An 18,731-nucleotide genomic window follows, 5' to 3' on the forward strand; every position below is an offset into this window, starting at 1 on the left:
AATTGGTAAAATAAATGAACGTAAGAATAAACAAAAGTTAGCCTGGCACGGAATGGAGAGAGGTGACATTATTATTATTGGTACGAAATATAGTGAACGTTTACTGCACGCCGCCGTTACATCGAATAACTTTCATCCACTACCAAATCTGCAGCTGCAAAAACAAACGCGTTATCAATAATCTATATTCCGCAAATATGAGCGTGCTCAGGCACGGAAAATTTAAGGAGGAACGACATGCGTAGATAATGCCTACTCGACGACCTCCTCAATGCCGAAGACGCTCAAAAGTGATAGCATGTGCATCTGTTGAGAATATTTTAGGTTATGCAGTTTGTTTAATATGCATCTCTTTAATAAAAAACGAACGTATAAAATAGGACCCATTGTTATCGAATACAAAAAATGCATGGAATAGAAACCTATTCATTATAAGCCCTAGCCCCGATTTAAGAGATTGTTCGCAAAACTCCGCAGAACTTCCAAGTGGGAAACACATGAAGGCCATAGCCAAGCAACTTGCTGCCCTGTTCTTTCTTTGCTACCTGCATCGCACCCTTGGTAAGTTTAATTGCCTTTGCCACAATTCGTTTACGTCTCACTCAACTATTCTTTAACGCTAACTAAATGGCTATAATAAAGCAGATTATTCAGTACCTCGACAAATGCTGGTATCGTAGTGAGAGAAAACAAGCCTTTATTCGTAATGAACTGCGGGTTTTGCTATGCGTGTATATTTTATTTTACTGTGGAGGTCCCTTTCTTGCAGAAAGTTTCTTTTTTGCATTATGTTATTGCGTATTTGCAATGTTATGTTATTCTTCAGAGTAATTTCGCTCATGGTCCTCTCTGAACCTTTGTATCCGTCCTATATGCATTGGGGCTATCACATATTATATGCCATTTCATTTGTGCACAGCTCTGCTTGTTGTGTCACTCCGGCGACTATTGCTGCCTTAAACTATAAAATCAGCTCTTCAAGCTATTTCTAAAGAAGTAAACTACTTATCATTAAACCGAGTATATTGTTACAGGGAAGGGCATTAGGTAAACTATTTACACGGCATATTTACAAGCGGTAGGAAGCACTGGCCAAGATGGAAGCCGGCCAACATCAAGCAACGCACGTCGTCGCCTTTAAATCGGCCAGAGGCCGCTTATGTGTACGAGTCACTAAATCCAAGTGTCCGCCTCCTCTTCGTCTAATAGCATGTTGCATAAAACCCGATAGGGGAAAGACCATTATGAATCCATAGCACAGGAAGGGTGGTAATGCTTCATGCCTGCTGTGCATCCACGTAACAATATAATCCGTTCGTGGTAATACGAAGAAGTGGTTGCTTCTATTTTTAATTATGGATCTACAAATGAAAATTTTTCTACACCCAAGGGAAATGCAGCCACTTGAAGTGTCAAATGGCGTTTGAATTTCAACAGGATAGCGGCAATAAAAATTATGGCGCATATTTTTACAATAAGGTTGGTCAAGTGAATTTATATATTTCAATACGCAATTTCTTAGGAGGCCACTGGCCCGTTTTTAAATTGAAGAGATGGTTGTACGTATAGGCAGACTGGTTCCAAATGTGCTGCCTGGTTTTGAGCTGGTGTTCAAGAATGCAGCAGCAGCTACGGTCAGCAATGTTCGGAAGGTTTTTCTAGGAAAGCTGCAATATTAAAAAAAAATACGTAACACATTTACGAAGATTCAATGTAGAAGTTGCAATTTATACGATGCGGTGCTTTCTTAAACCGGTCATTAAATTATATGCATGTAAAGTTGCAGCACCAGCTTATAATAGTCAACTTATTACTGTCAATAGTTTACCAATGAATCTTATTCCATACTCTTCTTCGGCCTCCTTTTTGAATTGTCATGTAATTCGTCTGCTGTTTTACCAGAATCCATGCATCCTACCTGATTGTTTGAGGGATGCTGTACTAAAATGTTTGACGTTAACGCCTTCTCAACTTTTAATGTGAATAGGGTTCTTTCCCTACCTCAGCCGTTTCCCTACCTCAGCACGAGCGGCATTGCCCGAGCAAAGCACTGGGGAGGTTGAATGACTAGAACGCGCTGGAGAAGTTGGCCCAGTATAGAAATCCTCTTCTTTGCTACAATTACCCGCGGGAATGAAAAGGGAGCCGTCCGGCGACCTAACAGCTCCTCACTATGAGTGGATCATAGCACCTCTCGGTGCGCTCACGTTGCCAATGTCATGTGCGCGACGGCCTATGTCCGAAGACGTTTCAACGGGCTCGACCACGTAGTTGACGGGGGATGCGTGTTCGAAGGCGCGGTAGGGGCCTTTATACTTGGGTAGAGCTTTGAAGAAAGGCCCGGTGCAGTGGAAGGGACCGAGGGCCACACAAGCGCTCCAGGAGGGAAGGTAGGAGCAGAAGTGGTGTGATCGCGAGTGCTCTTCGGGCACTCTTGGTCAGTGGAGGTAAAGGCCCGTGCGAGATTGCGCAACTCTTCCGCATGGCTTTCTGTGGCAGAAATGCGCGCACATTCAGATGCATGCATAGAATTGTGTAGATGGTGTGCAATGGGTGCCGGGCAGAATGGCGTCTCTATTTGTGTGGTCGGAGGCAATGTGTAGCGTAGGGTACGGGATGAAAATTGCAGGATTGATGTCGTACGCGAAAGCACTCTACGCCACTTGTAAAGGTGTTTAATAGTCACCAGCGTTTGGGCCGACCATCATAGCAGGGCTCTGACTCTCAGCGCAAGCGGCGTTCTTCGAGCAAAGCACACGAGCGACTTACCCAATAGAAAGCGCTGGAGAGGATGTCCCACCATAGCATTCTTCTTCTTCGCTAAATTCTTCATTATTTTTTATTTTTCTCTCGTAAATCTGATGCTACAGTTCCTTTCATATTTGCGACCATATCAGCAATATAACGTTCTTTGCCTGGAAGTAGCCCCTTCCAACCGACCAGTATGTCTCCATAAAAATACAAACATACAAAAATACAAAAATAGAAAAAATACAAAAGAGCAGACTGGTATAGACGATATTCTAAATGACTATAAGAGACAAAATCAAGCTGGGCATGTCATGTAATGCACCGGTTAGATAACCGTTGGACCATTAGGGTTACAAAATGTGTACCAAGAGAAGGAAAACGCAGTCGAGGACGGCAGAAGAGAAGGTGGAGTGATGAAATTAGGAGATTCGCGGGCGCTAGTTGCAATCGGTAGGCGCGGACAGGGGGTAATTGGAGATCGCAGGGAGAGGCCTTAATTCTGCAGTAAGTAGACATAAAACGATGATGATGATGATGATGATGAGGATGATGATGAAAAATATAAAAATTGGCTGTATCCCAAAGTTTGCATTCTATGATAGGTAATGGCGGTTAACGGCTGCCTTAGACTGCTCTTCTCGTATATCATCATCATTGCCATCGCCTTCGCGATTAGCTAATTTACGTCCAATCCATTATAAAGGCATCACCCATTGATCTTCCCTTTCCTCTGTCCTGTGCCAGTTCACCTCCATCTCGTGCATGTAAATTTCCTAATCTCTTCACACTACCTAGTGCTCTACCGCCGTCGACTGTACTTCCCGTTTCTTGAAGCCCATTCCGTAACTCTGATTGAGCACTAGTTATGTTCGCTACTGAATACTTGACCTCCACAACTCCATCTTCTTGATATGTTAGAAACGGTATTATTCAGAGGTTGTACAAGTTTTTCGACAGTCGTGGTAACCTGCTGGTAATGGCTTGGTAATGCAAACTGTATGAGCGCCAACCCACTGTCATACATCTTAAAATTTTGTTGTCGTGATCGCGGTCTCTGGTGACTAGTTGGTCTAGAATAAATGAGATTATAGAAACCGACTGCCAATCATCAATTATCGTGCCTTTGTCTGGCCACTGAATATTATCTACATCTTCATTATTATAATGTTCAACGTTGCTCTTAGACTTTGTCTGATAAAGTCCACATTCATTTGTTGCAAGACATATTCGCATTGCTGAACAGGACAACGTCATCTGTAAACCTCAGGTTCCTTAGGTATTCATCATTCAACGCTACTCGTTATCCTTCCCAGTCTAATAGCTTGAATACTTCTAAGCATGCAGTGAGTAGACTTCCAGACTTGTGTTTCCTCCTTGATGCACTCTTTATCGCTACTTTTCATCTTCACTCGTTAAATTTCGTTGCTTAAAAGTCTTTATACAGACTGTTTCTTGATTATACATTTTTTATAAATATTCCGTGAGCATAGATAGTGTGGTATATTCCTAACAAAGCTCCTATGCGAGGCCGACATGCGTGTATAGAGTAAGGTGTGTTGCATAAAAATAAACATATAAAATTGTAAATCACATTATATTAGTACCATACGGAGAAGTTATTTATATAACACATATTAGGCTATCACATTTTAATACACCCCTCGTCAAAAAATTGGTTGGATTTATTTTAAAATCTACATAATCGCGTTTGAATGCTCAATCATCTAAATAACGAGACCATAACTTTGCAATGCAGTAATGGAGTGACCTTCGTTGTTGATAGAGATAATCATTTCGTTAAATCATAATTTCCGCAAAATAAATTGTATGCATATCGCCGTTAATCACACCTTTAATTACTGGCTTTACTAAAGCATCGCTTCATAGAGTCCAACATGTGCTTTGGATCAGCATATAATTTATTTCTAAAATATTACCATGATCTGGGAATTGGTACCATCATCTGCGGTAACATGTGCTAAGATGTTCAGGTGGACTTCTAAATCCAGCGAGAAAAAGATACACGTCGAGCAAAAGCTTTACGGCGAAATTAGTGATCCTGAAGTAGCTGAAAAAAAGAAAAAAAATACTCCTATGCGCTTGTGTTTATATGTTACGGTGGCGAGATGGCGTCAGTGCTACTGCACTTTGAGGACATCGTCTTCACTCTAGAACTTCTATATATAACTTCCTCCGGAATATGACTTTCAAGAAATCAGCACTCACGCACTCCTGAAAGAGCTTTTAACTTTACGAGAATGTCCCTAAATGCAGAGGATTTCTCGTCACCTTTACTACAACGTTAACTTTTGTTGTGCTAGCGACATATTTAGCGATTTATATCATGGCGTAAGTAGCAATTCCATCGCCCTCGCAAAATTTTTCGTTCGACTATGAGTGCCTTCCACCGCTCACCTTCACTTTAACAAAAGGGTAAGTATGTGCCTCTGTTTTTCGATTTCAAAAGACATACTGAAGACTTTGGTGATGACACATTTGGGGCATCAAAGCTTCTGTTCTCGTTTGTAGGTTACAGCAAACCAAGGGCCTGTTATTTTGGACCAGAATATGGCAAGTGCACGCACAGAAACGAATCACGCCTTTATTACGACGATAAAGTGGGTGCGTGTAAATATTTTACCTACGGTGGATGTGGCGGAAATGGCAATAACTTCAGAAGTATCCAAATATGTGCTTATCGATGTGCACGTAAGTAAAAGAAATTGCTAAGTCATGCTGTGTTTGATAGACAAAGTTTAAAAAGCATTGCACAGGAACGTCGACATTAGCAGCAAAAACGCAGTGCTTGCTAACGTGAAGGTTTCGGCTGCTCCTCATTGTCTCCCCGGTCAGCGACAAGCGGCCATACCATGAAAAAGAGCTCCTCGGCAAGAAAGCGTTGCCACTTGGCAGATTTTGTGGCACGCCCCCTGCCGCCTGGGGCACGGCATACGTGATTTTATCGCTAGCGTGGCCGCACCCTATGCGGCCTTTGAATATGGACGCCTCCCCTACCGAGCATCAATTAGTTGTGGGAGCTAGTTCGTTTCTAAAAGCGCGGTTATTGACACATTTGTTATTTATTGATCGCTTTCAGTGACCGCTTTTTTTTTTCAATGGAGAATCGCAGTTACAACGCTATCGCCCAGGGCAAGACCCGCTTGTTGGAACTTTCTGAAATGTAGTAAGAAATCTTCTTAATTAAGCTCATATGCCTGTAATTATTCGCGTAGTGCAAGCTCGGACGCACGCGAGTATCAACGAACAAGCTTGAGTGTACGACGAGTAACGTAAAAATTAAAACTTTAATTTTGACGTTTTGCGGGCGAAAACGAAATTATGATTATGAGGCATGCCGGAGGGGGTGACTTCGAATTCATTTGAAACACCTGGGATTCTTTAAAGTGCAGCCAAAACCCGTACGCGGGCGTTTTTACATTTCACCCCAATCGAAATTTAGCCGCCGTGGCTAGGCTGTGATCTAGCGACACCGGGCTTAGCACCGCAACGTGAAAACCACTACGTCACATTGCTAGCTGTCCTGTTTAAATAGCTGACGCGCTTCATCCGCAAAGCAGATTTCGACGAACAACAATAATTTCCGCCGCTTCGTTCTCCTTGAAGCATTACGTGTATTTCTGGGCACAAGTACTCCCAATAAAAGGTTGCCTTTTTTTAGACAACGTCTTCGGCAGTGTCTCATTCTTTACTGTCATGACAAGAACACATCTGGGGACGGTGCTTCGTTGTTTATCGAAAACGCCCTACATGCCTTGAGCAAACTCCAAACCGTGAGAACATCCTTGGCGTCGCCATGTACCAGCGAGCTAGCCGCAAGCTACAAAATTTACTGCTGGAGTTTACCGACTTAGACCCGAGACAACAGAAATTCTGACCAAGTTAACAGCCCCAGTGACAGCCTAAGTATCATCTGCAGTGATTGCGCTTGAGCACACCACGGAGCCGCCAGGCTTCCATGAATAGTCGTTCGAAAACCCAGACTGCTAGCAGACTACACATGAAACCCTCATTGCTATCAACATTTGCAAGTGCTATGAGAAGCTACTGCATGTCTACATATCTTGAAAATACGCCGCCAATACGTAGTTGGCAAATCGTGTCTCCTCCCTTTACAATTGAGACCTGTTTCAAAACATGTTTCTGGACAGCTTTGCAAGCATCGTGTGCAAGGGCTCAAGCTCTCCAAGAAGCCCGTGTATCGCTTCAAAATCAGAACAACGCTCTCTTTACGGAAGCAATAAATCGTCTCTTTGGCCGCTAAGACACCTGCATGATACAGGAAACGCATGCGGGTCGACCGTTGCCAGATTTGTTTCGAAGGCCACAACGATCGAGACTACGCTTGACATACGTACCAGGCAACATAATCGCCTTACACTGACGAGAAAATACGCCTAAATCCAAGCACTAGGCACCGACGATTTGCGTGACACGATCAGAGCAATCGTGCGTGAGGACTTACAGAGAATGTACGCGAGGTCGCAGCCTCACACAGCCTCGATCGCTGGCAACGTCAAAGATGAACTTTAGCAGTCACAGGGAGTTCCTGAAGTGCAGTCCAAATCACTACAGTCCCAGCCGGAAGCGATGACCAGCACCGCCATCACCCTTCCTTAGGTTTCACCACCACGCCGGCGCTCAAGTCCGAAAGCGCTGCAGTCCCGTCGTCAGTCGCCCTAGCTACCGTGTCCACCAGTTCGCTCGCGTGATTTCCTAAGAGGAAAAAGGACGTGTGACGCAAACTAAACCATCACCCATCGCTGTCACTGTAAAGAAGCGGGCTACGTATACCACCGCTACCTAAAACACGATATGGAACTACGAAGCTTCGTGGCGAATGCCTCGCGTCCCCATGACGCGACTCTGCGACATCACCAACTACATCACGGCTTCTCGTTGAGAACCTACCATCTTCACGTTCGACGTCGCCAGGCCGCTACCTCTCGCCGAAGCGTCGACAACGTGGAGATGCTACCCGTGGCTGGTCCGTTTACCCATATCTGTAAAATTGAAGGCCTCAAGCAATCAATTGAGAAAATGCCAAAACTTCTCCCCAGCCAATGATGACGCTGCCAGAGCCACATCTGCGCCATGGCAACGACATAACTTCACCCGACACGAAGCCTCGAAATAAAGAAAAACCGCCTAAAGCAGCCGTCACAAGAAGGCGCAGCCGTCATTCGGCACAATGACATAACTCAAATGTAAATCTCAGAATGAACGATCTTGACGTACTTCTTTGATGGTTAAAAAGCCAGCGCTGTGGCAGCTACAGAAGCCAACTGCACTGTCTTCAGTGTATCCTTCGCCAAAATGTTGAAGAGTGTTAAGGCTGCATGAGAGGGGCCTCAAATCCGCGTTGCAGGAGGGCACCTAATAATAGCGATTGGAAATTGCACAGCAAGAGTCACGGTAGATAGAAAGACTTAGCCTTCGAGGGTTGCAATTCTGATATATTGTTCACAGGACCAATCCTGCGCATGCACTTCTTCAATAAGCAAGGTGCAGTTATTTATTTAAGGGTCCGAGCCGATAACGCTGTCTGTAGACCACGTTATACTACCGGATATTATTCGCAGTAACCATGCCTTGAATATTCTTGTCGATTAGGTCAGTATCCTGTCTGGTCCAACATAATAATTTTCATCTCAGCCGGAGACATAGCGATCATCATCGAGAGCAGCCATCACATGCTGCTCAACCGTAATATTGAATCTGGCGTCCCTCAGGGTTCTGTTTTAGGTCCACTACTATTCCTGATCTACACAAATCATCTTCCAGATAACATTAACTCTAGTATAAAGTTATTTGCAGACGACTGCGTTATCTATCGCGAAATAAATAACCCTAACGATACACTTGTCCTTCAACCCTACCTAAATAAAGTATTTGAATGGTGCAATAAATTGTTAGTGACTCTTAACATCAGTAAATGCAAACACGTGACATTTTCGCGAAGCACTAATGCCTCAATGTCTTCAGAATACAGACAGAACTAATGGCATCGGACTGGAGCGCGTCTACATACAAGTATCTCGGTGGCTACAAATCTGATGACTTGTCATGGCATACTCACATTTACTACATCATAGGTAATTCAACTCGCACTCTCGGTTATTTCCAACGCAATTTTTTCCAAGCTCGATAGCACCTAAAATTAATGCTTTATCAAGCTTTCGTTCGTCCGAAACTTGAATACGCGTGTGCAATTTGGGATCTGGCACACCGCACTCTTATGCAATCCATAGAATCTTTTCAGAATTGATCAGCTCGTTTTATTATGTCGAACTACTGACGTGCCGCTAGTGTCTCGCAGACGAAATTGTCACTTACCCTTTCTAACCTCCAAACAACTCGGCGCAACATCTCGCGCCTTTGTTTATTCCACAAAGTGTTCCATCACCATTCATTGAATCAGCAACTCATTTCGCAGCCAGTGTACTTATCCTCCCTTATCGATCACAGCAATAAGGTAGCTGTTCCTCTTTGTCACACTGACATGTTACTGCATTGTTTTATGCCGAAAACCTGTTCTGAGTCGAATCGTCTTCCCTCTTCTATCACCACCTTAGCCGATGCGTCATCATTTAAGACCACTGTGACAGATCATCTTTTAAAATGACTCGAATGCTGCTGGTATTTTTTCCCTTTTACTTTGCTGCTCTTACTGTCTGTTTATCGTATCCTTATAGGCTTGAATGCGTTTTGTTTGTAAACCATGTACCCACATCTCTGTAATGCCCATTGGGCCCTGAGGGTATGATAATAAATAAATAAATAAATAAATAAAATCAGGAAATAATTTCAAGTGCGAAACGCTGCTGGTGGAAACATTTACAGAACTGATACGAAGCCTGCTGTCATCGCCGGTACTTGCACACATCGACATGGACGCAAATACTGAAATCTCTAGTAGCGAAAGTAGTGTGGACAACGTCGTAGAACTAGTCCAAAGATAAACATAGTTGATCGGTCATTGCTTGCGCTAGGCGGTCGCTGTCAAAATAGGAAGGGAAATATTCAACTACGGAAAAAGACCGCCTGGCCATCGTTTCGGCTACTGCAAAATTTCGGCCTTTCCTACACGGTAGACCCTTGAAGCTCGTAAACTATTACGCCCGTTGCTGCCTCGTAAACTTGAGGCAATCTCCCGGTCGCCCCTACTGTTCAGTCTCAGACTGCAAGAATTCTAAATTACCGTTTAATGCAAGTCCGGAGGCACTTTGACGCCGGTTGCCTGTTCAACACTCCCGTCGACCCACCTTCACAACAACAAGACGAGCAGACGATTGTGGAAACAGTACGTGCATCGCGTTTTGCCGAATTGCAACAAGCTGGCCCGCACCAAGATGCCTTTTCGATTACTTAGATGACAAGGCCAACTTGTCAAGTGTATTATGTCGTCAATTGTCTTCATTTAGATTACGAAACGACGTCTACGAGAACACGTTCAAGTCGGGTGTGAACACAGACGTCGGCCAGTACTTTAAGAAATGCCGACACTGTCGGTGACGCAAGACACCACCTACAAGGCCAGTTTGAATGCTGCAGGCAATGGAGCCTTCTAATAACCGCTCCAGTAGAAGGGAATGAACTTATTTGGTGCCTTTCCGACGTCAACACCTCAGAATCAGCCAATTGTCGTGGCTACTTACTAGCTTACCCGGTACACCAAAACAAAAGCCGCCTCAGAAGCAAGTCTGGTCGAAGTGGCGAAAATCTTCGTCGGAAATTACCTGCTACGACATGGTAGCCTCAGAAGTCCTCACCACCGACAGAGGAATGGCTTTCACAGTACAGCTTACTTATAAAGGTCTGCAATACAGTCATACAAGTCACCGTTGGACAATACAACCCGCAGAAGCATAATTTAAGTAACGCCCAAAGAAAACTCGCCTGCATGTTAGCAATGTCCGCCCATTACAAACTCAAAGACGGAAGACGCCGTGCTTCAATATGTAACATTCGCATACAATACGGCATTAGACGACAGCACGTGGATTACGCTATGTGACCGGGTTTATGGAAGGAAACCGGTGACGACGGTTGAACCTGTGCTGCCGAACGTCAGGGACTCAGTGAACCTCGCAATTGCCACTTACTATTAGCTCACCGAAGAAGCCTGACAGCTCGCCTACCTGCGCACAAAGAACCATCATAGAATTGACAGCCGGCGCTACAATCTTCTACCATGATACGTGACATACGAGCCCGGCGACCGTGTTTGGGCACGCGCACCAATACGGCTATCTGGACTGAGTGAAAACTTATAGTTCGCCATTTCAGACCGTCATGCCAAATGGTATTGCGAAATCAGAGCTGCACCTCGCACAGCTGAATCCATGCACGCACTATGCCTGAAGGGAACCTCCGCTAGTGAACTCTGCGATTTGATTTCGTACTTGCGTTTTATTTTTTATGCCTACCATCTTTTCGCTTTCATGTCCTGTTTCCTGCATTGGGACAATGGCTTTCTGATGGGGCCAATTACACGCATTTAAATTGTTCAAGTTTGCTGTGATCGTTCTTCGCATGCCAATCGCTGTGACAATGTCACCACTGTTCGGCGCAATCGTTCTTGCATAGGACGGGTCTGGAATGTCGCCGCCGATTCTGTAGCTAGTGAGCCTTGTCCAATCAGATGGCACGCACGACCCGAATAGCGTTCTACATTTTGGAAAACACACGAGCATCAGCGATTGCGCTAGATTCCAGAATTAGTGATGTAGACAAAGACTCGTACCTCACATCTAGACAAATTACGATAGCGCTCGCCGTGTCGGTGTGCTCCAAGTATACTTGTTTTTGTGAGCAGACATTTGCGATGAAGACGTAACTTATCTTACGTCCCACCTGTAATGCATCATGGTCTTCATCATCCCCAAAACCTTATATTTTACATTTTCAGTGAGTCTAGCAGTAGCGGGCGAAGTCGGGCATGCCCCGCTTGCGCCGCAAGGCCCTCTATTCGAATACAAAGAATGGTCCAGGCTATATCACAGCAACTGCGGAGTGCGTGAAACATATTGTGAATGCTGTAGACGCTGCTTGGGCCAGCATGGTAAATTCTATAGTAATAAGTTCAGGCACTATGGCGTATCCGAGCAAGCATAACATTTTTTTTCAGCATGCTCCACATTTGTAGCCCCTGCAACTCCTGATGAGCGCCAATTTGAGTGCTGATTATTATACCTACTATGGCCATAGTAACCTCTCTGTAACGCTGGTATTCCTGCTCTGGTGTACTAACGTAAGCTGCGTTTGTCTTAACACAACGGTCGAGGTTAACTTTAGCGGTAATTACGTCATTGGTAGCGCAGCAACACCGCTACCTACGCAGCCGAAACTTCCATGGTCAGGTAATGGCTCATTTTATCTTGACAGCGATACCAAAATAAGGTGCGTGGGTAGTGTGGTTGCAACTATATGAGCGATAATGCTATAACATGTTTTGTTGCGTAGGTTTAAGCCAGGAACCCTCTTGTAGCCTTTTTAAAGCCGTTTCATATTGACAACAATTCTCTAATTGACTTCTCATTATGTGGTTTTATATAGATAATATCTTGGCTCACTCATCTTGCTCCCTTTGATTTAGGACCACTTTGTATTCGGGCATGGCACTAAATGCAAGGCCTCTTTCATTTAAGTGTAACGTCGCGACCATAAAAGTTGGTCGCCATTTTCCACTCCTGTAACACGTGAAGGCGAAAGCCTGCTGCACACGTGGTAATCTATGATGGCATACGATCGGAGGCGTGAGACTTCTCGCAAGGCATAACGAGACGCAATGTGAAATAAGCGTATGATGGTATAGATTGACCTCCTCAGCGACACATGCGGGCACATAATGCATCGCCTAGAAAGTCTTTCATTCTTTCTTTGTTTCCCTCTTTCTTTCTTTGTTTCGTTCTTTCTTTCGTTTTCTGTTCTTCTGTCTTTCTTTGTTCCTTCGTTCTTTCTTTCGTTTCTTCATTCATACTGAGCTAGTGCATCTTTGCTTGGTTACGCGGATATGAGCCATTCCAGAGGATGATATTTTGATCTCGCTAGACTAGACGCCGTTTTTTCGGGTATGAGCCATTGCAACGAGCCACTTGAGGCTTTCACCGTGATAAATTTTGTGAACCTCTTTTAAAATTAAGCTGGAGTCTATTTTCTATTGTAGGGCGTGCTCTCGTACGCAGATATTGTTTAGTAAAGGTCATGTGCACGGCTCAGTGCCGATGGCGGAGCGTTTAGTGCTTGAAAAAAAAAAAGAGTTTAGACGAGATAATGAACACTCTGGTTCAAACGTTTCCTCACGTTTCTGCCATGAAGTAATTATTTTTGTCTTGCAAGATAGCACGTGTGCTAATTGTTTGGATGCCTTATTGCGTTATGATGCCGTATTTTGGAATTCCTATCAAAGCATTAACGTTCTTAACATTCTTCCGCGACAGATTACAAGATTTCCAGCGACTTATGTCAAAGAACGCCAGGGCACACTGTTTGCCTATTCAGCAATGATTGGGTGTGGATGTGGTATTACAGCGCGAATTATGAAAAGTGTTACCAGTTTAAACATGGGAAGTGCGGCCCCCTCTATATGAACGTATTCCCAACATGTCAGGAATGTGTCGAAAGATGCAAACGTAAGTAGTGTTGTATCTTGTTCATTCTGACACCGCGCATGCATGCATATAACAACGCTCATATTTTAATTATTTTGAAAACCATATATTCATGCTCAGGTAAAATTTGCAGGGATTTTGTCACACGTTGAAAAAATTATTCTGTAACTGTATCAGTATGAGGTAAACCTAGCGTCTGCTCTTGATAAAGATAATATAGCAATTCGTTTAGCGGTTGCAAAAGCGGGTTCAGTTGCAAACATATTTTGGCTCATTGCCTAGCGCCAGTTAAACGCCAATACAGGTTCTGCTTCTTTTTTTTTCACGCGTGTTCTATTCAATTTACCTCATAGACGAATGTTAGATATTATTGCTTGCAATTATACCCGTCATAAAGATTCCCGCAGTTGTTATGTCAATGTATTTTTACATGTGCGATTACTACAAATTTTATTATTTATTTATTGATATTTACATATGAATTTTGCTTGTACAGGTATGTCACAGCTAGTAGCTACATCTTATTTATAGAGGAACATCGTCTCTGTATGCAGCGCAAAATATTCCTTGCGAAGGTACTGCGCTCTGCAAAGTACATCCTAATTTAACGAATGGGCATCGTAGACAGCGTCATTGCTTCATGATGTCTCCCTAATGTCCTCTGTGTAAAGTTTGGCTCTATGGTGGTATGTCTGTTTGTATCCTGAGCTAACTAAACGAAACGAAATCTTTCGGTAGCGCCGGTATTAGAGATGAGACAAGCTGTTTTTAAATACTCTGAAACTAAGCTGTCATGTTTGATTATGCAGGTACAAGGAGCGCCGAATAAGACAATTCAAGCAGAGCAATTTGCATTTTACTTTTACCTAGGCATTTCACTCACAATTCATAAATAAAACCACTATATGCTGTTGAAAATTGATGGATATAACTTAATTCACCTGCTTGTTGTATTTATTGTATGCGTGAAACGTATGCGTAGACACCACCTTTCTTCCTGCCATTCGATATTGCGCTAAATCTGTGTAACTGTAACGCTTTGACACTCAAACTTTTATTGCGTGATATTTTATGCAATTATTATCTTGCAACGAGATAGACGTTTTTTTTTTTTCATGAATGGGAAACTTCGAAAAAAAGTTGGAGACCGCTTAAGCTTCGCCTTTAAGGGTGGAACGCGACAGCGTTCCATGATCCCTGAGTTCTTCTCACGCTTCCCTGCAACTGCAGCTTATGTAACTGCAATGTTCAGCGGGGAACGATGGCGGCGAACGCTTTGCACGAAGCCGAGTTTCGTGGTTCTTTTTTATGGTATGCAAGGAAACGAGGGGGCCGCGCCACTCCTACTAAAACAGATCTCAAACGGCAGCTGGAAAACGCTATCGCGTTAAAATGGTTTGTGTTTGAATTTCCGCCTAACAGGATTATGTTTTCTCTTATATTCAAATTAGAATCCGGTGTTATCATACCTTTAGGTTGTGCGTAAGTCTGCTTTACGATTTTTCTATGTATTTTGCCTCGCGAAATTATATTAGTTCAGTGATTTGCTTGCACCACATACAGTGCCTGCGTAGTTGGGTATGCGTAGCACGAAATTATTCTTGCCGAACCAACGTGCGCTGCTAGACACTGGACGCGGGACGCCGGTGTTTTGTATATGTATATTTTTGTATGTGCACACCTCATAGCATCCCTACAAACTTTTGTAAAGTGTCTCTGTGATTTCATCATTGTACACAGCCATTGTGTACACTGTATATAGTGAGCATCATTTCACACATATGCCAATTAGTTTATCTGTAAATGTGCCTTGTCCTAGCTCTATGTGGTTATATGTTAGTGAGTAAGGACTGGACACTACTGTGAAAACGTGCCGTGTGTACAGTGCTTCGTTTTTTGCATATGTTACCGTCCTCGTGGAATTGGCCGTGATTGTGACTCAGAGTTCTTATTGTCTGTTGTTTGAAATAAACTTTTTTTTAAACGCCGGATTTTATGCGACACCGCGCACTTAACGCTATCGTGTGAATGAATTCAGCTGTGCGTGATATAAGGCTGTTCGCTCGCTTTGACCAATAATTGTGCGCCTTACATATACCACAGCCCATTTCTGATGGTAAAAAAATACCGCCGAAAGTTATCTTCTGACCACCAAACCAAGGGCAAAGCAACTAGTTAAACCGCATCTGACATATTTTCTTGCTTGAACAAAGAGCCTAGCAATCACTTATCCACAGTACAATAATGTTACGTTTGATCTCTTCATAAAGTGGCTCCACTTCTAGCATTTCATTTATAGTTAAAACAGTTAAAATTCGTTTATTTCACCATCAAATTGACCCGCAAACTTATGCTCTCCAAAACATTACGGCACCAAAATTGCAAAAGCTATAGTAGGCGTGGTTTTAGAGGCACGCTGGAAGCAGTGTACATGGAGAGCAAACGTCGCTACGTGATGTACTAGTTCAATTGAGGAGGACGTGGAACGTTTGCTGGTTACCGGCACGGCCATAAATAGGCTAAGAACGGTTAAAAGTAGCGTCTTCTCCCAATTCAATGTTGTTGCGAAAACCACATAGTAATGACCAAATAAAAACAGCAACATAAAGCAGTTGCACTGTCACACTTCTTTATGAACGAACTGTCTTGTCTCCCTTTACAAAAGTAAGGACCATTGTTTTATTCTGACCTGGAACAATAAACTAGAATCAGCATGTCAAATTTTAAAAATTTCGGTCATCTAAGTTCAAACGTAAGTGTACCTGGACAAAGTGTAAACAGGGCTGCGAGAGGCGCCATATTTATTCGAAGCCGAAGTTGTGGCTACTACTGTGGCTAGTGTATACTAGAGCATCGTCATGGTAATTCGTCCGGCTTATCTAAGCACGTAGAAGCACTCTCATTTGAGGTGTGCACATTTCAGGTACTTAAAAAAAATATTACCTTGTAGACAGACTAGTTGTTTGTTTTGTTTTTGTGAGACTGCCATGCAGGTCTTCATTTCTGCACTAATACTGTGGCAAATTGTTTTTACAGATCACATGTATTACCTGCAAGAATGTCCGGCAGGACATTGAGCCATTACACAAAGTGCGGTGCTGTCTAATATGTGCAAAATAAATGGCACACTAGAATTTTTCATTAGTTCTTTTATTCGTCACCCTAAAAGAAACAATGAAACACGTTGACTCTAAGAATTTTATGAAGTAGCCACGAATATTGCAGGTGTAATTCAGAGGGCACGTTCTTATTTGCCAACACTTAGCATGCCGGTCAAACGCACTAATACTTTTTTTGCTAAATTGATATTTTATGGTTATTCTAATGAATATCTCTTGCGGTGGCGCGACAATCGCACGCGGGTGGCTACAGCTGAAGGCTTAAAAAATATGGCTGGTTACGTGCCAAAACCACTATCTAAGTATTAGGCACGCCACGGCTGAAAATCGCGAGCGCCGCATGAGACTGGTGCGAGTTACAAAATCGCTCGCGCTCATAGCCTGAGCCATGACGTTTTTATAGTGCTAATGCGGACAATTGCGATCATGGTTTGCTGGTTGCAATAAATCATTGTCGCGGCGGTTCCTTCTTCAGGCCACTATCAGAATCTTTGTCTCGGCTCCACGTTTGAAAAAACAAAGAATGAGTCAGTTTTTCCTGCAGGGCGAATCATTCTTCGCGAAAGCAACGTATAAAATACGCGGGTAATCAGTTCTGCAGAAACTTTCATGATAGACGAATGTTCTTAAAGGTAAAAAAAAAAGTGGTTAGGAAATGGGATTTTTCCTTTCACAACTATGCGGGAGTACCACATGCTCACGCTATGTAGCACTCTAGGCGGCTTCAGCTAGGCAGAAGGAACATCGCCCAGGCACTTACCAAGTCTCTAGCAACTCTGGCATGATGAGCGCCACTACTACTAGTGGCGTGGCATGTATACCACGTCGATAGAGCACGAGATCAGACCGATACGATTCCCTCGCCTTTGGGCAGTGCACAGTGAAACATTAAATAATGTAAGCTTGTCGTCTACTGCTCATAGATTACCACACGCACAGCACCTCTGACAGAACCCTAGTGTGCTTATAGCTTGTGTGTTCACCCTGCCCAGTATTCTCAGGAGGACGGTCATGCGCCCCACACGGTGTGGCTATTGCTGCGAAAGATTGACCAGATATTATTCATGATACGCAGGGTCTCTAGTAGACGGTTAGCTATCCGCAAACGCAAGTTACTCGCGCTGGTAGACGCCCGCCCAATTAGAAGAGTTAACTACGATATCCCTTTCCTCTGCTTATCTCGTTATGAAGGAGGGCACCCTGAATCCATGCATCGCAAACCAGCTAAAATGGCTCACGGCGTCACATTGTCCACGACTGAAGGCGGACTCTTCGCTCTGCGTACCCATAGGACGCTCAGGGGCTCACGGAAGCCCAATTCCTCAGACAGACAACGCGACTCTTACTCACGCCCATATTGAGTCACCTTGCTGGGCCGCCCTGGTCGTCCCATTCGGAACGTTATGAATTCGGGAGTTTTTCAATAAGTGTCATCAGAATATACCTAACTAATTGTAGGCAAAGTGTTGCCATTGACGACTGGCTTTCTACTTGGACTGCTCATTGCGCGGTACTGCATTCAACGCTCTACGCTGAGGCATTTTACGTTGACAATGTACGCAAGTGACTTCTGTAACGGTATCTATAGTTCCCACACTATAATGTATGTACACGCCACTACTATAATTGAAAGTTCTCTCTCTCTCTAAGTACAACAAACTCATATGAATGGAACAATGTTTATTGTCAGGAAGTAGCTCCAATCAAATACTTCACAGACTAACACCCTATCTATCTGTTTTTTTTAGCGTTGCCATCCAAATTAAGCCTTTGCTTCACCGTAACAAGTTTTCCTGGGACGACAATGTTAACATAGCAGAAAGAGTTTTAAGTTCAATTGATGTTTTTAACAAATTCAGCAGTTTTAAACTCAAGAACCTTGCAGGGAGCACAAAATTGGTTGCAACTTCCTTCTGTTTCTCACAAGAAGACAGTGGTTCGACACGTGCACTACTGGCCAGGAACCTGCGAGAAAATTGAAAAACGAGAATGCGTGAGCAAAAAACCTTCATTTCACGCATCCACGCAACCGGCAACTCAAAACGAAGGATCAGAAAAGCAACTGCTAGCAAAATTTGATTTGTGACAAGTTAGTGAATTGATCCCCTGAATAAAAAATAAATAAAATTGGGTTTTCTGCTAATAACAGCTACTTACACAAGCGAATATATAAAATAAAGCGAGGAGAGCTTACAAGGCACCCCTTTTCGCAAAATCAACTATGCGATTG

At 43.5% G+C, this 18,731-nt stretch overlaps 1 long non-coding RNA gene across 1 annotated transcript; it reads left to right on the plus strand.

The window, feature by feature from the left end:
- The first annotated feature begins 473 nt into the window (after positions 1-473).
- LOC129385452 (uncharacterized) lies at positions 474-16,516 on the plus strand. Its single transcript, XR_008612977.1, has 4 exons — positions 474-561; positions 5,281-5,460; positions 13,212-13,403; positions 16,419-16,516. It is a non-coding gene; the product is annotated as an uncharacterized lncRNA (long non-coding RNA).
- Positions 16,517-18,731: the final 2,215 nt, after the last annotated feature.

This window comes from Dermacentor andersoni, chromosome 7, assembly GCF_023375885.2.
Source record: "Dermacentor andersoni chromosome 7, qqDerAnde1_hic_scaffold, whole genome shotgun sequence".
NCBI lineage: Eukaryota > Metazoa > Arthropoda > Arachnida > Ixodida > Ixodidae > Dermacentor > Dermacentor andersoni.